The 24,142-nt window shown below is 34.6% G+C and overlaps 1 pseudogene; it reads right to left on the minus strand.

Moving 5' to 3' along the window:
* Positions 1-411: 411 nt before the first annotated feature.
* LOC109061537 lies at positions 412-24,142 on the minus strand (annotated as a pseudogene).

Below are 24,142 nucleotides of genomic sequence, written 5' to 3' on the forward strand. Positions count from 1 at the left end.
TTCAGTCTAGCTGAAACAAGCTGAAAATAAGTTTTTATATTTTAAATCAATTAATGTTTATTTTGTTTCAGTTAACATTTTTTTGTGGTTTTAGTTTATACTCACACACACTATTTTAATTCACAGATCATTTGCAGAATCTTATTCCAAAAATCATTCACTTTAAATAAACAAAGCACAATCATTGCTGCATTTTTACAATATAGATGTAACACAACATGCTAAGACACGGTTCCTAAACACACACACACACACACACACACACACACACACACACACACACACACACACACACACACACACACACACACACACCACAAACAAACACACACTCACGCCAAAGCCTCTCGGGACGCAGCCATTCGCTCGTTGACTCCCTCTAAATGGGAGAAAACAGCAACAATCTAACAATCAATTAGTAGCAATCGCTTGGAGGTGTTCCGTTCCGCCGTCTCCATGGCGACCAGATTCCCACACGCTCACTCCGTCGCTACAGTGAGTCCAGTGCTGCCAGTGGAGCTGTGTAAACACAAGATCCATAACAAAACCCCACACACGAGTGTCTCGCTGCAAAAACATTAAACCACCCCGCTCAGGGGCACGACGAACAAAGCAAACAGACAAACACAAAAACACAATCCATCTGACAAAACCACAAGGAATCACTTGCAGATTATATATATATATATATAGTTTTAATTACACTTTTCATATATGTATATGTATTTTATCGTTTTTTAATGTATTTCATTAATATATATCTATTTTATAGTAAATGTATTTCATGTATATATATATATATATATATATATATATATATATATATATATATATATACACACACACACCACACACACACACAAAATTGTATATATTGTACAATATATATTTAATGATGTATATTTTTAAAAATAATTGTACAATTTTATTAATGTATCATATTTATTTTTTATTTAATTTTTTTATATATTCAGTTTATATGTTTTTCAATGTAAAATATATTATATATATATATATATATATATATATATATATATATATATATATATATATATATATATATACATATATATATATATATATATATTTACTTTTCTATTTTAATACAATGTAATAATATAAATATTAATATTAGCAGTAGGCATTTTAATGGAAACTGAAAATTGTATGCTATACTACTGCAAAAAAAATAGTACAGTGGTTCCAAACAAACCTCTAATTCCCTTGAGGGGCTTCCCATCTGTGCGTCAGCAACTTCTTCTGCCATCTCCCTCATCTTCAGGCCATGAGGCGCGATTGGCTTAGCGTGACTGTCGACTCTTTCCCTTGGAAGCCCGCCTGACCACGTCAGTACGCATACCGATGTCTCAAATCGTGAGAAGAGAGGGTTACTGTCTTTTAGGGCTCTTCTGCCTATAACAACCATCCAGAAACCATATAACACCTATTTTTAAAAATCTGATTGATATCGGCATATCAGCTTGTTTTATTGCAACAGAGAGATGTCTTTTTTCTTTTCTTGATTTTGGGGGTGGAAATGGCAAACTCAAAATGTATCTTTGTGGGTTCACCCTGTCCACACTCCCAACCACACCCTGTTTTTCAGACACACAAAACACACACACACACAACGGCGGGCTGGCTGTCCAGAATATAAACGCTCTCCTGATGAATAACACTTAACACAAAGCAGGTGAGGTCGAAACACATGAAATATGAATCTGTCTCCCCCTCCCCTCTTGAGCGGCACTGGAATGCCAGCAACACAGGAATCACAAACACAGCAGACCCGCATTTACATACCAGGCCTACAGAAAACACAAACCTTGTAGAGTGTGTGTAAATTTTGTGTATCAGAGCTTGGCATCAGCAGTTTCGGCACAAACACAACACACACACACACACGCCACCACACCACCATACACTTTGTATTTGAACTTGTAAATGGAGGGCCGCCCGTTTATAATGACAATTTAATTGACATATACCTCCACTAAGTGGCCTTTTTTTGCATTTGAAACACATAATAATCAGTCCCACACACTGTGTGTGTAGTTGTTGGGTGGGTGTGGTGGTGTGTGGGTTTGTGTGTGTGGTGTGGTGTGGGTGGGTGTGGGTGTGGGTAGCTGGTTGGGGTTGTGTGTGTGTGGTGTGTGTAATTTTAAAGATCCAGTCTTGTAAAGGGTTTAAAAGCTTTGAAATGCGAATTGGGGCCACTCAAAATCTTGTACTTTACATCCACCTTTTTCCTCCTCTTTTTTTTTTCCTTGACCCCCTTCCCGTTTTTTCTTACTGCCCGTAGAAAAAGGTCCCATTTGGTACATTCTGTGGGTCTGGCCTTTTTTCCGGTCTCATCCGCAATCCAGCTATTTTTAGCTGTACAAACGTTTTGCTGCTTTGTAGAAACTAGTGTGTCTTACCCTTATAGTTTAATGTACACTTGTAGTGAAAACAGTTTTACTGTTGTATTGCACTACGTGTGTATTCTCCTCGTTATTTACCTATAGCAGCAATGAACCGAAGTCCTCGCCCGTAGGCTTACTTTTTTACTTCCACGTTGCCGACAAAGGTGGATAGTGCTGTATATTAAACCAGCAAGAACATGTTTTTTTCACTGTCATATTTTTCAAGGCCTAAAAAAATCTATGACCTAAAATAGACTTCATCTAAATATGGTGTTGTTTGCAGTTGCTAAGGTGTTGCTAGGTTGGGTTCTATTTCTGTCGTGGCAAGCACTCACTGTGTTTTCAGTGTGTTAGGTAAAAGTGGTTGCTTAGTGTGGTTTCCATTATTTTGCTAGCCCTTTTTCTGGTGTTTTCACATTTGTGTGTAGAGTTGCGACAGGTGTTTGCGAGTGGTTTTTTCTTATGCCAGTTGGCTAAGGGTGGTCTTTGTTGTTTCGCGTTTGAATGGAATGCATTGGGCTCAGAGGTGGTTTCTATGTAGTTTGCTAAGGCGTTTGGAAATGGGATGCAGTTTAAAGGTGTTTAGGTAGGAAATGGAATGCAGTGGGCTAAGAGTGTTACTAGGTGGTTTCTATGCTATGGTGTTCTAGGAGGTTGCTATGCAGCTGGTGCTTTCTGTGCTAAATTGCAGTTAAGATGTTTACTAGGTGGTTTCTATGCAGTTGCTGCAAGGGGCTTTCAAGGAAGTTAGAGTGGTTGCTAGAAGTTTGCCATGCAGTTGCTAGAGGTGTTGTACGGATGCAGTTACTAGGTAGTTTCTTATGCAGTTTAGGGAGGTTTGCTAAAGTTGCTATGCAGTCAGGTGTTTTTAAAGGATTTTGGTTTTGTAATGTGATTGCTAGGGGTGTTCAGTGTGGTTTCTAGGAGGTTGCCTATAGCAGCTGCTAAGCTAATGTTACTAGGTGGTTTGCTATGTGTGAAAACATCGCCGGGAAAGTAGAGCAGGTCGACTGTTCTGTGCTTCTCCTCCTCTAAAGCCTGATGGGTTTTCTCCAGGGTGGCTTTGATTTTATCCATTCGCTTCTTCAGTCCGTCCTGAGCTTTGGCCTGTTCTCCAACCTATTATGGCAGGTAACATCCAGTCGTGTTAATTTAGTATTATTTATATACTATTAGAGTACTTATTAAATATTTTAATTAGCATTTATTTTCATATTTTCAGTTTGCATTTAAATTTAAGCTTAAGTTTTAGTAACTCTTTTATGCTCTTTTGTCTTTTTTATTATTTTTTAAAATATTTCTATTTAGCTTTAATTTTTTTATTTTACTTTTATTTTTAGTAATTGAGTAAATAAACTATATTAAAGCTAGATATAAATATAAAAAATTAACTAATTATTAAACATTAGCCTTTTTATATTTCTATTTAGCTTTAATTTTTTATATCAGTTTAAGTTCTTGTAATTGTGTTATATAAATAAAAATGTATAATATAAAAACAAGTAAATTACTAAAATTAAAGCTGAAATATAAAACATTAAAGCTAAATGGAAATATAGGTTTAATTTATTTTATATTTCAGTTTTAATTTTAGTAATTTTGTTATGCAAATAAAATATATTAAAGTTAAATACAAATATAAAAACAAAAACTAAACATTATTTTTTTCAATATTTATACTAAGCTATAATTTCTTTTTATTTAGTTTTCTTTTTAGTCATTTTAGCACTTCAACTTATTTTACTTCAGTTCTTTGACAAAGCAAGTTTTTAATCTAATAATTTTTTATAATTTTTTTTACAATTATCAAAAACAATTTCTCTTTAAAGAATTATTTTTCAAAGTTGTAAATAAAACTTATTGGAGCATGCTTTGGAAGAAAACATGTTTTACAAGAAAATTCTATTTTAGCCTTTATACTTCAAAATTTTGCATTTAATTTAGTGTGTTGCTTAGTGTTTCTTTGAAATGAATTGTAAAATTTAAAAAGTTGTTTTCTCCGATTTTTTTTCAGTGTAGTTTACAACAACAACACTGAGATTCAGAACCAGAAATATCCTACTCATAATAAAGAAATAAGTAACGAGAGGTGGCTTTTGATATAAAGTATGATATAAAGCCAAAACAACAACAATAGCAATATCTATTAAATACACCAATGTTCAATAAGTAATTACATTTATTAATAGTAATAATCACAATTGTTCTATCGAGTAACAGTTCATTAGCCAAACTCTATGCTGTTTACGGTAAACTCATTGAAAGTCTAATGATGTTTCATTGACACACCCACCAGAATGACATCACGTGTGGCATCATGAATAGGGATGTCAGACAGATGTAAGCCCCGCCCCATGAGCTCCTCCAGCCTATCAACACGCGGCGAGCCCAGAAACATGATGGAGTTGGATTCCGGGAGGTGAAGCATCTGACCTTTGAGCTCCATCACCTGAAACACACACACACACACAGAAAAAAGTAAAGCGCTGAAATGGAAAAGCAAATATGCATATCATATTACAAATTCAATTTATTGGTAGGGAATTAATATTAATGCAATAAGCCCGACGTGTTTGTGCTGCCATGAAAACACACTCTCATAAATATGTTTACATGGTTGTCAAGAAAAACAACAAAGCATATCGGATTTTAATGTTGTATGCTTCAAACAAACACACACACACACACACACACACACACACACACACACACACACACACACACACACACACACTAGATCTCATTACATCACATCACTCGAGAAGAGGGAGACAGAGGCTGTTCTTTTATTAGGATTTGGTTGCTATGGAGGAATTCTTGAACAAGTATTCTCGAATATGCAATGAATCTGCATTTGTTAGGAGAAAGCATTACATTTCAGCGTGTAACTCCTGCAGTGTTTGTCCTCCAGATATGAAGGATTCCTTAAATCATCAACTGCTGGACCAGAAAACAGCTGAAAAATCACAACACCTAGCAACAGCGAATGTATCCCTGTTGTTTTAGTATTATTTATATACGTTTTATTTAGCTTTTATAAATTTTTTTATAATTTCAAATGTGCCTTGCAAACTGAAATAAAAGTTGAATACGAAAGGACAAAGCTTACTACTAAACAGGTATTATAGACTTTAAAATAAAAAAAAAAAAAAAACATTCGTTTCATTATTGTATCAATTAAACTTATTTTTTTAGAGTAGTTTCAAATAAATTTAGGTTGAAATAAAATAGAGTAAAATAAAAATGAATAAAAAATGAAATACAAATTAATGAACTATATAGACAACCTTCAAAAAAACATTTTCATTTTAATTTTAGTTTGAGTGTTAGAAATTTTTGTTTATTCTCTTTTGTCATTTTTTATTAGTTTTCCTGAATATTTTTGTATTTAGCTTTTTACGTATTTACGTTTTAGCATTTTGTTATGTAAATAAAATACATTTATATATATATATATATATATATATATATATATATATATATATATATATATATATATATATTAGATAATATATATCTATATATCTATTTACATAGATATTTTTTTAAAAACTAATCACAATTCCAAACCATTTGTTTCTTTTTTTTTTTTTTTGTTGTTTTACCTAATATATATTTCCAATCTTTTTTTTCAGTCGTTAGATTTTAGTTCTTTAGTGCTTCACTTCAACTTATTTCACAGGCTTGGCTGCAAAGCTTAGAACGCTCATCAGTCTCCTGCGACCCGTTTACGTAACAGACAGAGATTCGAATTGACACACCTGTCTGCTTGTTCCATGCTCTGAGGAAGGCAATATAGATTTTTGGGGGTGTGACGACAGTTCATTATGAAAAAGTGTGTGCATGTTTACAAAACAAGTCATGTGGTGTTTGTGTGTGTTTGTGTGTTTGTGTTTGTGGTATGTTGTGTGTGTTTCCGCCTCCCCTTCCTCCTCGCCTCAGGGCACCCGGTCTGTATAGAGTTATTATGCAGAGATGGATTGCGTTCTGCTGAAATAATGCAGTGTGCGCAATATTGGGCTGTGTGTGTGTGTTTTTATGTGTATTGTATGTGTGTTTTTGTGTGTGTGTGTGTGTGTGGTGTGTTAGTGTGTGTGATGTGTGTGTGTGGTGTGTGTGTTGTGTGGTGTGTGTGTTTGTGTGTGTGTTGTGAGAAGAGAGAGAGATTGCACACATGTCTGTACTCCGTCTTATCACTCTGAATCTACCCTGTTTCTATGGCGATCACAGCACTGTGAACCTGACCCTTTGCACAATCATCCAGCAGATGCACACATACTTGAATAAAATACAGTTTTACTCACTCTACACATCTACACATCTACCACACACACCACACACAACACACACACACACACACCACACTACGTGTGCATCTTTTAGAGGTCTCTGTGGGCACCTTGTTAAATAAGTATATTGCCAAATCTATTTCCTCCAGTGACACAACTCCAAAGAACCCTGTAATGTTGTTTACTTTTATTTTTTTTGTTAATTGAAATAAAGCTAAAATAATATAAACCATAAATATAAGGATGAAAAATAACATTTAAACTTCACTGAGATCCTATCCTAATTAAAACCATATTTCTGGTTTTAATTTAGTTTAGCTTAATGTAAATAAGTAAAAGTGAAATATAACTTAATAAAAACTATAAAGACATTTTAAAGAAAAATTACAAAGCTACAACAAAATTACTAAATATAAAAACTAATAGACATTACATAAGCACAAGAAATTACTAAAACTAAAATGAAACCTGAAAATATAAAAATAATAGGCTAATTCCAAGAGATCACTAAACAGTCAAGTATTTACTTACCACTGAATTTATAAATAATAGTAAAATAAAACGGATTAGGGTTCATAATGTCCTGCTTCAATAACTGAGTGATTTTAAAAGGAGGAGTTAGAGATATTGACCAACAACTTAACACTGCAGTATTTACTTACCACTGTACTAACCATGACCTACTGCATAAGCCCTTAACCACTGGATCAGCACAAAGTCAAATGCACTGACTTTAGGAAATAAGGCACAATCCATGTAACTCTGATTTACATAGAAATGAGGGCTTTAAATATGCATGACACAGATTAAAGAGAAATGTGGGTGGTTTGAGAATAAGGTGTAGATTTTTTACTACACTTGATAACATGCAAAAGTAGCGCGACTGTTTAATGACTTTGCCCCACAGAGTAACAAAGCCACTACAGCACAAACACTGAAGGTCTGAGTGAAGCAGCAGCTGCTGATCTCTCCCTCCTGCGAAGAGAGAGTTTCAGCACAGCACAATCCTGCAGGAACCGCCATGGCTTAGAGGTTCAAGCTTCACTGCAGTGGAACCGTTTATAGAACGATACAATAAATATATAATCAGCCATGAGATACAGACATGTGCTTCCTCCGGCTTCAACACACACACACACAGACTTCCATAACAAACAGTTCAGGATCAGTCACTCTACATCTCATCATCAGCCAAATCTCAAGACGTGAACGCTTGCAGAATAAAGCTGAAAATCTCTTCGTCTATTTCTCTACGGCAGTTTTTTATACCTGAGCACTAATTTGTTAAAGCTCACTAAAGTTTCTCACACTAGAGCACGAGAGTGCATCATTCAAAACTGAAATGAGAATGGCTTTCAAACTCTAGTGCAATTCCTGAGTTTGAACTGAATTTGATAGAAAAGAGGATGCAGAACTGCAGCTTTGATTTTAAGCAGATTAAAATGAATTGAAATGTTCTACTTTACAATACAAGCAAAGTTTGTTATAAACAGAATGTTGGCTTATAAAAGGATTGCTTTGAGAACAAAAAAGAAGGGAAACAATTGGATGGATGGAGGGAGTTGCGATGGATGGATGGATGGAATGACAGAAAACACAATGAATGGAATGGACTATTATAGACTTATGACAGAACGAAATGACAGCTGGATGGAGGGATGGAACTATATGAACAACATGATGGATAGATTGGATAGGGTTGTGAAATTGGAATGGAACTTAGAACAAATTATGGAATAGATGGATGGTTGGATGGATGGATGAGCATTGGAGGTAACTGATTAGAACGACAGAACAGAATGAAGATGTATGGAATGGATGGATGGATGGATGGATGGATCGGATGGATGATGTAATGACAATGAATTGATGGAATGGAGGTGTATTGATGGATGGATCCCAATAGAGACATATGATGATGGATGGATGGATGGATGGAAACTACTAGAACAAGATGATGGATCGATGGATGGGTGGATGGAACTATAGAACAAATGAGGATGGTATGATGGATGTGGATGGATGGATGGATGGATGGAGGAACGATAGAATGACAGGAATGAATGATGGGGATGGAGGTGTGGGAGGATGGATGGATGGAATGATGGAATTGACAATGAATGTCTGGAATGGGATGGTGGATGGATGGAATCAATTAGAACCATATGATGGATGGATGGATGGGTGGATGGATGAATGGATGGAACGATAGAATGACAGAACGAATGATGGATGGATGAAGGGATGGAAGGAAGGAACAATAGAAGAAATGATGAATGGATGGATGGATGGACGATAGAAGAATGGATGGAACGATGGAATGACAATGAATAATGGATGAAACGATAGAATGACAGAATGAAAAATGATTGGATGGATGGATCAATAGAACAAATGATGGATGAAGGAATGATAGAATGACAGAACAAATGATGGATCAAAAAAACAAATAATGGATGGATGGACAGAATGAATGGAGGATGGAACGATAGAACAAATGATGGATGGATGGATAGTTGGACGATGGATGGATCAATAGAACAAATGATGGATGGATGAATGATAGAATGACAGAACGAATGATGGATGAATGGATGGAAGGAAGGATTGATAGAGCAAATGATAGAAGGATGGATGGATGGATGGAGATGGATGGATGGATGGATGGAACAAATGATGGATGGATGGATGGAACAAATGATAGATAGATGGATGGATGGATGGATGGAACAATAGAATGACAGAATGAATGATGGATGGATGATGGATGAACGATAGAACAAATGATGGATGGATGGATGGATGGATGGATGAATAGTACAAATGATGGATGGATGATGGATGAATGGAATGACAGAACAAATGATGGATGAAGGAATGATAGAATGACAGAATGAATGATGAATGGAACGATAGAACAAATGATGGATGGATGGATGGATGGATGGATGGACGATGGATGGATGATCAATAGAACAAATGATGGATGGATGGATGAACGATAGAATGACAGAACGAATGATGGATGGATGAATGGATGGATGGAAGGAAGGAATGTTAGAACAAATGATGGATGGATGATGGATGGAATGATATAATGACAGAATGAACAATGATTGGATGAATGGATCAATAGAACAAATGATGGATGGATGAATGATAGAATGACAGAACGAATGATGGATGAATGGATGGAAGGAAGGATTGATAGAGCAAATGATAGAAGGATGGATGGATGGATGGATGGATGGATGGATGGATGGATGGATGGATGGATGGATGGATGGAACAAATGATGTATTGATGGATGGAACAAATGATAGATAGATGGATGGATGGATGGATGGATGGAATGATAGAATGACAGAATGAACAATGATTGGATGAATGGATCAATAGAACAAATGATGAATGGATGAATGGAACAATAGAATGACAGAATGAATGATGGATGGATGGATAGATGAATAGTACAAATGATAGATGGATGATGGATGAATGGAATGATAGAACAAATGATGGATGGATGGTTGGACGATGGATGGATCTATGGATGTATGGAATGATAGAACGATGGATGGAATGATAGAATAGCAGAACAAACGACTGAAGGATGGAGGGGTGGATGGTTATTAGAACCAAGAAATAAATTACAGAATAGCAGAACAAACGACTGAAGGATGGAGGGGTGGATGGATGGAAAGAGAATGTATGATAGATGGACAGATGGATAGATAGAATGATGGATGGTTGGATGAATAGATGAATGAAAAAATAGATTGAAGCACATTTCATTACTTTGATTAATAAAATAATGTTTTGGCTGTGAAATCAGTTGAGAGATACAACAGTTAGCTCTTAACACATGAAGACAGTCAGCGGTCGACGCTGCTAGAGTCAGAGCACAGATTTACTGCTGAATCAAACAATTCCACTACAATTCATAATCAGCTTGTCTCTGCAGACGCATCCCAAAAGGCCTTGGGGGGGGTGGGGGTTGTCTCTGCAGACGCTACAGGTGCAGAGATCAGACACGCTGATGCAACTGACACCTGACTTTCATTTCATCATCTGTTCCTCTGTTTAATTATTTATCTTCTCTGTTAGCAAAGCCACCTTGATTCTGAGCTTTCAAATGTAGCGGTGTCTTTACATGACAAGACAACAAACGGCTTTCTGTGACATACTAAAACAAATTTACACACATCAGATCTGACGACACCATCCTTCAAAGAACAACAGATTAAAGAGAACGAGGGCTGAAGAGGGGAGCTTTAAAAAGACATTTGCACTCCAGAGCGCGAAGAGGTGCTAATCAGAGATAGAGCGTTACAATTCATACAATTCATATTTCTGAGTATGCACTGAATGCAAGTATTGGGACCTTCTACCAAATCATTCAATAGCGTCTTGATAGCATTGAACTGGTTGTCACATTCAGTTTGCATCTGCATCAGGGTTATTACAATTAACTACAACTAAATTGTTAATATTTGAAATAAATAAATGTATAAATATATACAAAAAAAATAAATAAATACATTTCAATTCATATTTAATATAATTAAAAAAAATAAATTTTAAATATTTTTGTAAACTTAAATCAAATAATACATAACTTTTAGATGAAAAATGAAACTTAGAAATGGCTGAAATAAGTTTAAGTAGAAGCACTAAAAAAATAAACAAAAACTATAAACAAAATAGTTGGAGATAAACAAAATTTTGTTGGAAATTAACAAAAACTAAAACTGAAAGAAAAATTAGATGCAGACATATGCTTAAATAAACCTAATTAATAAATTAAACCTAAATAGTTTAAAAAGAACAAAAACCAATAAAAATGACATAAGTACAAAACAAAATTACAAAAATGTAAACTAAACTAAAATGAAATGCAAAATGAGAATATTAAAATTCAAAATATTAATAAAAACTACACCGGTATATAAATAATACTAAAATAACACTGTTCTGCATGAATGTTGGTCAATATTAATTGAAAATGTAAACAGATGAACAATTCAGAAATAATATTGGCACCTTTTACATAGTATTTTTAACATAATATGAATTTAGATGCATGATTTCTGTTCTTGTACACTATTTAAGACAGAAAAAATATTATGCTAATTGGTTTCCATTTTTGTTGCATCATACCAGGGTATTATAATTATAGTTGGCAAAATCCAAAAAACATAAAAAAAATAGCTGTTATTTTAAACAAAATAAATGTCAACTGAAATAAAATTTAATTTTAAAACACTTAAACTTGTTATATTTCATCTAACTGCCAGGGCAACATTCATCATCATCAATTATATTATTATGAACTCAAATAAATAAAAAAAAAAAAAAAAAAAAAACAAAAACAAAATAATATAAATAAAAAATAAAAAAAATAACACAACAAAAAAAAAAAAAACAATCAAAAAAAAAAAAAAAAATAAATAAAATTAACTAAAAACATTAATAATATTTATTCATATAATAATAATAATAATAATAATAATAATAAATATAATAATAATAATAATTATATAATAATAATAATAATAATAATAATAATAATAATAATAATAATAAAAGTAATAATACTATTATAATAACACTGAGAAATGTAATGTGATAAAACAAAACTGGAGCCTTCCCATCATAATGAATGCAGCTGTCCACACTGTTGATTATAATCTATTTTTGTCGCATTGCATCACGCTTTCTTAGTGCTGACACAGTGTTATGCTGTTTATTCATATTTGTTCACATTTATCATCCTCAGTCCAGTAACCAGCTTCAGCACACACACACACACACACAGCTTGAAGAAAAGTGTTTTGTTCCTAAGTTTCTCCTAACACAATCACCACTGTACCCCAGAGCGAGGCACTGATGTCTCCAGCGGGAGAAGCGGAATGACTAAATGACGCGGAATGAGACGAAACTCTGAAATTTATCACTGCTTTTGAAGTGTTTCGGTGTTGGTGAGCACAAAGTGAGTTTCAGTTCTGATGCGACAGCAGGAAAAATAATGCGAAATGCAAATAATTCAATGTCATATAATCGTGCACAGTTAGGATTACACAATAAAAAGGCAGGATTTTATGAAAAATGACAAAACAAACAGGAAGTCAGTTGGACTGAATGTATCCAGTACTATCATAATTTTGTACTGTATTTTTGTCTCCTATCTAGAAAAATTGAAAAAAAGGGAGAAAATGCATAGTAATTGAGTAAAACTATTTAGAAAAATGTTTATGTTAATTGATATAAAGCTGAAATAAAATAAAATAAAATAAAAATTGTCAATTTCCCTATTCATAAATTCATGTTATAAATTTTGTATATTATTGTATATACTATTACGTTCTTGGAAATATTAAAACATTTAATGTTTTTAAAGATTTCAACAACACTTAGATCTGGGTTCTGATTTTATTATTTTTTTTTTTTTTAAATGAAGCTGAATTATCTATTTTTGCTTATTTTATTTCAGCTAGTTGCCATGTCATTGTTCCTTATTTTCTTTTAGTTTAAGTACTAAAATAACTAAAGCTAAAACTTATTAAAAAATATATAGCATATAAAATATATATATAGCTAAAATTAAAAAGAAAACAGAAATTATAAAAAATTAAAATTAATACAAAATATTAATACAGAAAAAATTATTTAAAATTTTTTATTAAAACTAACATTTTAATTAAAAACTAATTCAAAATATTAATAAAAACTATAATAGTATCTCAGTGGTACTAAAATAACACTGTGCCAACTTTGTATATTACTGTATATTCTTTATTTATTATTCTTATTATTACATTTGAATGTTTTTGATTCAATAATACTTAAATCTTGGTTCCCTTTCATTTTCTCAATAGGGATTGCAAAGAAATTCTTCAATAAGATTCACAGTTGACAAATCAACATATTTTTTTATTTTTTTATTTTTTATTTACATTCGCAGTACAGATGTATTACGTACATCTTTATTTCTATGAAGCTATCTATAATGCTTTACAAACTACAGATAAAAATCTGTTTAGTGAAGTGTCCTGATGGGATTCGAACCTGTGACCTTCTGGTTACCAGCGCTGAGCCTAAACAACACACAAACCAGATCATCCTGTTTCAAGGCAGGTGGTGTTTGTTCCTTTCCCATTCTAGCTGTGAAAACGTGTGTGTGTGTGTGTGTGTGTGTGTGTGTGTGTGTGTGTGTGTGTGTGTGTGTGTGTGTGTGTGTGTGTGTCTGTGTGTGTGTGTGTGTGTGTGATAAAGCTCCTCTCCAGGTTGAACGACATCAGAACATAAGCTGCAGCTCTGTTCAAATCATTTCATTACAATCTGCGCAGATTTAGGAAATAATCCTGCGGGTTTGGCAACAGCTTTAAGCGATGGCAAACTCTGTAATTAGGAGACGTTCCTACTGTCTAATGCTGCCTTCAAGTCATGTAAGAACGATCATATTTACGAGATGAGCGAACACGAACACCACCACAATGTTGTAATTATTAGAGGGAGACCTGGGATTTTCTTCGAGCCAATTAAAGGATTATGTTGATAACTGATTAACACATGGATCATTGTAAATGTTTATCAGCTTTAATGCATTTGGACCTGAGTTGAGAGTCGACTTTCCTCTTTATTTTGTTAAACCAGCGCATGTGAAAATGAGAAGAAATATGTGTCTATTTAATTCCGGCCAAAATCATGTCAAAATCAGTGTTATTTTAATGTTATTTATAAACTATTATAAATATATTAAAGTAGCTTTTTTATGTTTTCATTTTTTTTATGTGCTTTTGTCATTTTTGTATTTTTTTATATTTCTAAAAAGTTTTAGTTTTATTTCAGTTAATAATTTTAGTAATTCAACCTAAACTTGTTCCAGTTATTTGCCAAGGCAATATTTCAAAAATGTTTAATTTAGTTTAATTTTTCATATCTTTATATATTATTTCAACACATTTTTTAGTACTTTTAGTTACTGATAACATAAATGAGCTTGAAATTATGACTTGTGAACTCATTAGAAATTCCTAGAAGGACATGAAGTTTGTTAGATTTTTTTTTGCTATTGTACTTTTTTTTCTATTACAGTTATAGAGCCATTTTTATTTTATTTAAGTAGCAGGATAGCATTAACAAACTCACAATATTACTTTTTCCAACCAATTAGCCAATCAAATCATGTGTCTGGCATTTTCAGTCAGCTAGAATCACTAACAACCCCCTGCTTGTGAATGAATCATTTTTGAGTCGGTTCATTTTAATGAATCATTCAAACAGATTGCAAAATAGTCTGAATCAGTGTAAAAAAAAAAAAAACAGTATTTTAGTAATTCAGTTTAAACTTATTTCAGTCAGTTGCCACGGATACATTTAAAAAATTACTTTTAGTTTAAGATTTTTTTTTTTAATAATATTTATATTAAATTTTTCAGCCTAATTTTTTGTTTTAAAAATGCTTTTTAATGTTTACATTTTCAGTTTCAAGTTTTTAATTTTAGTACTTTAACTTAGTTAGTTGCCAATGCAACATTTTAAAATTTACGTTAAAATTTTTCAACTTCTATTTTATTTCAATTAATAATTTTTTTTAATGTTTGTTTATTTTTTCACAAATTCTGAATGAATCATTTTTGAGTTGGTTTCTTTCAAGGAATCATTCAAACGGGTTGCAAAACAGTCTGAATCGGTGTAAAAATTGTAATCTGTCCAATTATTGCTGACTAAAATATGACGTAGATTAAATTATTATACTTGGACAGTTGTTGAACTGAAAGCATTGGGCAGCACATGCTGTTGAGTTAATAAGAGCATGTTTCGCAACTAAACAAACACAAATTCACATCATTTTCCTAACTGATTCTCTTACCTTCTCTCTGCTGTCGAGTGCCGATCCGTCAGGTCGCGTACGGATGGTGAACACAGCCGAAACACAAAGCACAATAATCAGCAAGGAACACTGGGATACAACCAGAAACCAGCTCAAAGCTGTTGCTGAAGGTGAGCGTCCGGTGTGCGGGTCACTCTTGGCCTGTTTTCGAAGCCCCTCCCCGACCTGCAGGACCTCCATGTTGGGTCCCAGAACCAGGTGAAAGGGAAAGGCCCGGCAAAACGTGCTCAGACCGATGCGCAAATCCAGCGGCGAGCGCGACAGCTGGCGAGATGCGGCGGCCGGGTGCAACGACGAGGGTGTGGGTTGAGTCCGAACCTCTCGAATGAGGAAGGACAAACAGGCGGGGGATGAAGATGACGGTGGAGATGGAGATGAAGAGGGGGAGGAGTCAGCAGAGAGCTCACTGTCCTCATTGGCCGTGTGCAGCCACGTGGGAGGAGCCTCCTCCACCGAAACTTCCGATTGGTAAATGCGCCGGGCGGCGGCTCGGATCAAGCCCGGCATGGCCACGCCCACAGTAGGGTCAGGGTTGAAGCAGTGGAGGAGAAGAGTCCGTCCCACGTCGCTCTCCGCGTTCGTCTCTTCGCTCTTCTGAGGAGCGTCTTTGCATAGGAAAGAAGGAGCCTCGGACGACGCTCGGCGGCCACAGGATGTTCTGATGTGTTCTAGAAGAGCGTCGAAACCATTGAAGAAGTCCTGCAGGTTTCCTCCGAGAGCGCGCAGAACCCTCTCGTTCTCCTCCAGACACAAACCAAAGAATTCCTCCCCGAATCGGCCACGAATGTCGGCAAAGTCCACGCCTGTAAAAAATAATGCAAAAAAATTATCACTTTGCTTAATAATCTTTTAATACAAAAAATACATTACTAGTCGATATATATATATATATATTTATATATATATATATATATATATATATATATATATATATATATATATATATATTTTTTTTTTTTTTTTTAAGAACTGAACAATAATACATTGCATTTTAATTTAATTCTTAGTTAAATAATACATTTTTTAAAAAAGAAATTATTACTTTTATTCAACAAGGACACATTAAATTGATTAGAAGTGACAGTAAAGACTTTTATAATACTATAAAAGATTTACATTTCAAATAAATGCTGTTCTTTTGAACTTTCTGTGGACCTTGAAAAGTAAAATGTATCGGTTTCCAAAAAATATATATATATTGTGCAGCACAACTGTTTTTAACATTGATAGTAATCAGAAATATTTCTTGAGCAGCAAATCATCATATTAGAATGATTTCTGAAGATCATGTGACACTGAAGACTGGAGTAATGATGCTGAAAATTCAGCTGTGCATCACAGAAATAAATTACAGTTTAATATATATTCACATAGAAAAAAAATATTTTAAATTGTAACAATATTTTACAATATTACTGATTTTACTGTGTGTTTAATAAAATAAATGAAGCTTGTTTCTACCACAGGATAAAAAATAAAAATGTAAATGCAACTTTTTAGAGAGGAAAGTCAGAATTGTGAGATAATTATTCAACCGTGAGATATAAATTGCTAGAAAAAAGTCAGAATTGTGAGCTAAAATGTCATCATTACCTTTTTTTAAATTCTGTGGCAGAAAAAAAAACAGAATTACAAGAACTAAGAATTGCAAGATGTAAAATTAGAATTCAGAAGGAAAAATGTCCAAATTGCAAAATGTCAATTCTGGATTCTAAGAAAAAAAGACAAAAAAATAAAAAAATAAAATAAAAAAAAAAAAAATAAAAAAAAAAAAGTCAAAACAGCAAAATGTTACCTTAGAATTCTGTGGGGCAAAGTCAGAACTATGAGATATAAACTCACAACTGCAGAAGTGTGAGATAAAAGTCACAACTACCTTTATAATTTGTTTAGTCAGTGGCAGAAACAAGCTTCCAAACATAATAGAATTCTATTGAAAACCATTAAAAATCTTACCAAACCCAATTGTTTGAACAGTGGTGTATATTAAAATTAATTCATATTTGTATTATGAAGTAACCTTTGAGTAAAATGAACACGGCTCAAGCAAACTGTATTTAGCAGAACTATCTGTTTAATAAACATGCTTTCACATAAAGATGGAAAGTTTAAAGGTCTGCCCCCCAGCGAAACCATCGATTATCAATATAATCAATCGCTGCAGTATCAGCGCGTCGTGAAGCGCTGCGGCTCTGCTGCATAAAAGCAAGATGCGCAGTAGGTTTAGCTGGGCAGGGCTCAGTTCAAATGGCTCATTGCGGTTTATTTATAAACGTGTTCTCGTTAGGGATGGCAGAGTTAGTATCTTAGCAACAGCTCGGGAACGGAGACTGCAGCAATGGAGGGAGTTTTTAGGAAAGTGTCAGTGAGTGTGTATTGAGGTCAAAGTTTTGCCGTTTTGTGTGTGTGCACTAAAGCTGCACGATTTGGTCAGAAAATCATGAGAAATATTGCATTTATGATGCAGAATAAAGCTAGAGCACTTTGTGTTGTCAATGCATGCTAAAAGTGACTTTGAGAAATTTGAGACAACATAAAAAAAGTCACATGCATCAGTATGCATAGTATACTTTGAAGTATGCATGACATATCCTGTATTTATTACATTTAAATGCAGCATTTTAAGGTTTAATAACTGCACGAGGTCACATTGAGATTTCAGTTTTCTTTGATTAATTGCACAGCCCTAGTGTGTAATTACCTAAAATAGTTGCCGTGTATTTCAGTATTCCTGAGATGTCAGTCTGGCTGTCACAGCGAGAGTTCTCAAACAAACACTTCTGCTCATCTGACAAGCTGCGTTCAAACTCTTGTCCACTGCAAGAGAAAGAGACATTGATTAACATTTAGAAAAAAGGGTAACCAAAATATCAAAGGAAAATATTATAGCTCAGAGGTTTCTCTTTCATATCTCAGGAGAACTGAAGGTCTTCAACTTTGTCTAAGATATTCTTATGGATGAATAAAAAAGAAATAAATGAGACCCCAAAAAGTATTCGGACACTTAAGTAACACTTATAAATGTTTGCATGTCAAGTCAAGATAAGTGTATTTTTTTAGCACTTTTCACAATACACGCTGTTTCAAAGCAGCTTTACAGAAAATCACAATGTTCATATTTAAAATATAATACCTTTTAGTTGCATTTAGCAGATCGGAGCTGGATGATAATAGAGTTACACTTTATGACAATATAAACAATCAAGCAGATGAGATTTGCTATTTAGTTTATATCACCCTATGTGAATATACTGCTGAACATACTTCTATATCTAACTTTATATAAAGAGCTGGGTTATAGTATAGTTACATTTTGGATGAAATAAAAAAGATTTGGTATATGGGCTAGTATATATTGATTTACACGAGTGCACTTTATAAGGATAAATTTAGACATACTTATATATTCATTTTTATATAAAGCAGTAGCCAATAATATAGATTCAGTATGAGCTGCAAAAAAAAAAAATGTTTTATAGTGTATGTGACCCTGGAGCACAAAAGCAGTCTTAAGTCGCTGGGGTATATTTTGAGCAATAGCCAAAAAAAATAAATAAAAACATTGTATGGGGCAAAATGATTGATTTTTCTTTTATGCCAAAAATCATCAGGATATTAAGTAAAGATCATGTTCCATGAAGATATTTTATTTTGTAAATTTCCAACTGTAAATATTTCAAAACTTAATTTTTGATTAGTAATATGCATTCATTTGGACAACTTTAAAGGCGATTTTCTCAATATTTTGATTTTTTTGCACCCTCTGATTCCAGATTTTCAAATAGTTGTATCTCGGCCAAATATTGTCAGATCCTAATAAACCATACATCAGTGGAAAGCTTATTTATTCAGCTTTCAGATGATGTATAAATCTCAATTTCGTAAAATTGACACTTAAGACTGGTTTTGTGGTCCAAGGTCACATATAATGGGTGTCATTGCATTTGTACAAAATTTCAAACCAAGTGTCATTTATTGTAATGAAAACAGCACAATTTTTTCAAGCAAGCCAAAAACATCTGTTAGGTCTGAAACGGTTAATCTTTAGATCTAGTGTTCAAAATGGGTTACTCCGTTTTGTTATTTTGCATCACATGAAAAAAAAAAAATCGTTTTAAATGTGAATTTAGTGTCAAAGATTCACTGTACTGTAAGAGCATCCACCTTATTATGCAAAGCAGAAGTAAACTACTTCCTGTGAATGTGCCAGACTTCCGGTTCATTAGTTGCTACAGGTAAATAATATAAAAAACACAATTAAGAGTAAAACTAATTGCGAGCATACAAACCAGCGTGTTTATGATTATGATAATACAGTAAAATTATATGATAACAAATACCAGTTTGCAAAGTAAATATGTCACCGCAAGTCTTGCACATTCAATTACAAAAAGCTGCGCCCATACTTACGTTAAAACTAAGTTGGATAGAGCCATAAATTTATAATATGTGAGTTCATATGAAGACTTCAGACTTTGGTATGTTAGTATATTTTGAGACATGGTTGAGAATTCTTCTAATACTCTATTTTCTTATTGCTGTCTGCGAGAAACAACTGAGGTGTCATTTCTCTCAGTTATGAGTGATGTACCTGATTTCCCTCTGTCTGTAAAACTCCACCGTTCTCTGCAGGGCCAGCTGAATTGTCTGGGTCTAAAAAGAAGAAAAATTATGCAGTCAGAAGTTTCTCGACCCAGATTCACGAGTGACACTACAAAGACACGATGTAGCTGGTAAACAACAGCACTTGTCCATACACTGCTCTGCTTCTAGAGCTCCTTTCACAGGATCTAATTAAAACGGATTCAAAAAACACAACCAAATCAAAAGTTAAAGCAACTATATGTGTTTTAAAATTGTTCCCACTCTCCCTCAAACGTCTGCTCTGTGATTAGGGTACGAAATTCCACTAAAAGTGTGGATTGCTTTATGGCAACAACAAATGCACGTGTAATTATGACCGTGATTTTGCAAGAACATAACATACTACTTCAGTGTGTTACTTGCCGTTTCTTTGTAATTGTGTAATTGTAATTTCTGATTGAAAATAGATTCTACGCCACTTTTTTCAGTGATAAGTCCCACAAAGCTGCCGTTTAAGTTCTAAATATCTTGAATGGAGTAAACAGTGATGGTAAACTCTGTTGGATTTGTCTGTTTGTGCCGTGTTTGTGTGATTTGGCAGTTTTTAAAGGGATTAACAGTGCTGATCTACCTGTAATAGAATACACCCTTAAGCCTCATCCAATCAACTGCCTTTATCACGCTTCCACGGCAACAATATTCCAATCAAAATCCTCTTCATTTCAGAAAAGCTCATAATAGCTCAAATCCACCTTTATCTGGCCAAATCTGCTTTAGTAATCTCACAGCGGTGTCTCTCTCTGGAGAAATTAAACCTGATTTATACTAACGTAATGCAGCAGAGAATCATAAGAATTACAATAAAAGGCATTATGGTAATGAGAAGGTGGGGGGAAATTACCTTGATTGTTCTGAAAATATTAATGTCACAGTGCAAAAAAAAAAAATCTTTATGGTCTTTAAAGTGGCTTCATTTAGTCATCTGAAATTATTTAATTTCATTCAGCAACGATGCATTAAATTATCAATAAAGACATTTATGATGTTTCAAAAGATTTCTATTTCAAACTATTTCTATTTTACCTGTGAATCCGGAAAAATAAAATATATCATACATATGAAGCAGCAGCACAACTGTTTTCAACAATGATAATAATCAGAATTGTTTCTTGAGCAGCAAATCAGCATATTAGAATGATTTCTGAAGGGTCATGTGACACTACACTGAAGACTGGAGTAATGATGCTGAAAATTCAGCTGCGCATCACAGGAATAAATTATATATTAAAACAGAATATTATTACAGAAATTGTAATAATATTTCAAAATAGTACTGTTGTATGTTTGATCAAATAAGACTTCTTTTAAAAGCACTGAAAGAAACATACAGTGTTTTTCCGATGAGCTTCCTGCAATGCATGTTGGGATTGCCTTCATGCAACAACATCTTAGATTTCGGCTTAAACTAGTTCTACAAAGCATCATGAAGTCACCGTCTACCTTTGGGATCAGTCTTTGCGTATCTGTGTTGTCTATGTAGGCATTCTGAAACAGAGCTTTCCATTGTTTTCAGAGCTCTATAAACTCAATGTAGATCACACAAACAACAAACAAAGAATCAATTTTATCTTCTAAAGACCATGTTAGTGTGTGTTCAGTGAACATCTGTTTTGTCTAATGCCCAAACAGGACAGGCATGCATGGGTTCAACTGACATGTTTTAATAGTATATTTGTAAATGCTGAAATACATGCTTTAGAAGTGCTTGCATTGTTAGTTCATGTTAACTAATGTAATTAACTAATGTGTACAAACGGAGCCTTAATGTAAAATTAAAAAAGAAATCAACATGTTTTAGGAATAAAATGTTACAAATATATATCTTGCAAATAATATATAAACAAACCCCCTCAGTAAAAACCTTCATAATATAGATAAGAATAAAAGTGTTGAGTTTGGTGCTGCTGAAGTGGAAAATAAGGGAAAAATAAATACATTTAAAAAACAGCCTTTAAAGATGTATACTGTAATTGAAATCTACAGATGCATATAGACGAAATGTAATAAACACTTTAAAGTGAATTTTGGTCTGAAAGAAGACAAAATCTCAAAACTGACTAGTGCGTGAAAAAAACATGCATTTATGTCAGTATACAGCCGGTCTGACTGCTTTATATATAATCCAGCTAAAACACACACACACACATTTTGGATTTAGGCCATTGGAGCAGTTGGTTTGCTATGAACCACATTTTCAAATGCCTATCTAGTACAACACACACACACACACACACACACACACACACACACACACACACACACACACACACACACACACACACACAGAGTAAATCCACCAGAGTGAATCTCAGGACAAGAACATTCTGATGCAGAGATACATGCACTATTGCAGCTCTGTGTTTCTTTGAGACCCAAACTCACCAGGGACTAGTGAACCAACAGCCCATCCACACACACAAAAAAAAAAAAAAAAAAAAAAAACACACACACACACATCCATCTGAACGTGCTCAGCGCTGTTCTGCTTCACAGGAGACAGGATGAATATGTAAGAATACATGCTGGCTGACACACACACACATAACACAGCTGGGCCTGAACAACCACAGCACGTTCTACATTGATTCTCCATTCACACACACACTATAAATGTAAGACGGTGTGAGGGATCGGACTCTCAGACACCTGCACTGTCACTGGTTCTGCTTTTCAGAGGATATTTACGAGCCGTATAATTCACTTTCATGCACCGAGTCAAATCCATCATCATCATCAGTTCTCTAACAGCATCTACACTAGTAATACTAGTGTAAATGGTTAGAGAGAGCGGATGTTTTTGCTGGTGATGGTTGATGTCAACCCTTACAGTTTCCATGAATATTCTCCATGTGACGATAGGACAATAAAACGATATATCTACAGTCAAACTAAAAAAAAAACAAACAAATAAAAAAAAAAAAAAAAAAAAAAAAACAAATAAAAGGAAACCACCAATCCATCTATTTATCTATACTATATGCAGTCTATTCTATATTTTTTTAAACAGGAAAACATGTGCTTTATGCCTTAAAATATATGTACATACTATGTGTATGCATCTATCCATCCATCTATGCACAAACATACACTATAAATCATCTGTGATTTTATTGTATATAAACACCCACACCATTTTCTCTTAAGAGACATGCATCATTTAGATATATATATATATATATATATATAGCCTATATATACAGCACATGTGCATTACTCTCTTGTGTGTGTTGTGGATGGGTGAGTGAGTGTTGAATGTAAGGTAAGGCTCGGTACCGTCGGTGAGGTGAGGCGTCTCAAACTCTCCCCGAGCGAGTCCAGATTGACGCGTTTACGCCGGGCGACCCTCCTGCTGACAGCCGCGTCCTCGAACGGACACGAGAGCGTCTCCACGGGGCTCCTGCCGTTCCAGAAGACGCGCGAGAACGGGCACTCTCCGTCCTCCCCGGGGCTCTCCAGGTAGTCCGAGCCCATGGAGCTGAAGGATTCGGAGGAGATCTTCCGCGAGGACATGCTGCTGCCGATGCGGGCGGACTCATCAGACGCGCAGGCGACACAGAACCATCGCGGAACCGGGACGTGCGCGGTAGCCCCGAAGGAATCCCGAATGAATGCAGCAGCAGCAGCGCTCGGAGGGACCGCCGGATCACCAAGTGCGCAAAACCCAGATTCTGTCCGCGTGGGTGTGGGGTGAGATGAAGCGGGGTGTTCGTATTACCGAATCCCGTCGGTGACCCAGCAGCTCCGCAGACCGATGCAGACCCCCGGAGACCTCATGATCCGTCCGTCAGTGTGGGATTGGCGCGGGGAGAGACGCATCCAGATGCGCGTTAAGACGAGAAATATTCCACGTACAGGGCGCACAGAACTAATAAACAGCCAATCGGTTAACATACAGCAAAAAGCCTCGA

The sequence above is a fragment of the Cyprinus carpio genome, chromosome A15, assembly GCF_018340385.1.
Source record: "Cyprinus carpio isolate SPL01 chromosome A15, ASM1834038v1, whole genome shotgun sequence".
Lineage (NCBI taxonomy): Eukaryota > Metazoa > Chordata > Actinopteri > Cypriniformes > Cyprinidae > Cyprinus > Cyprinus carpio.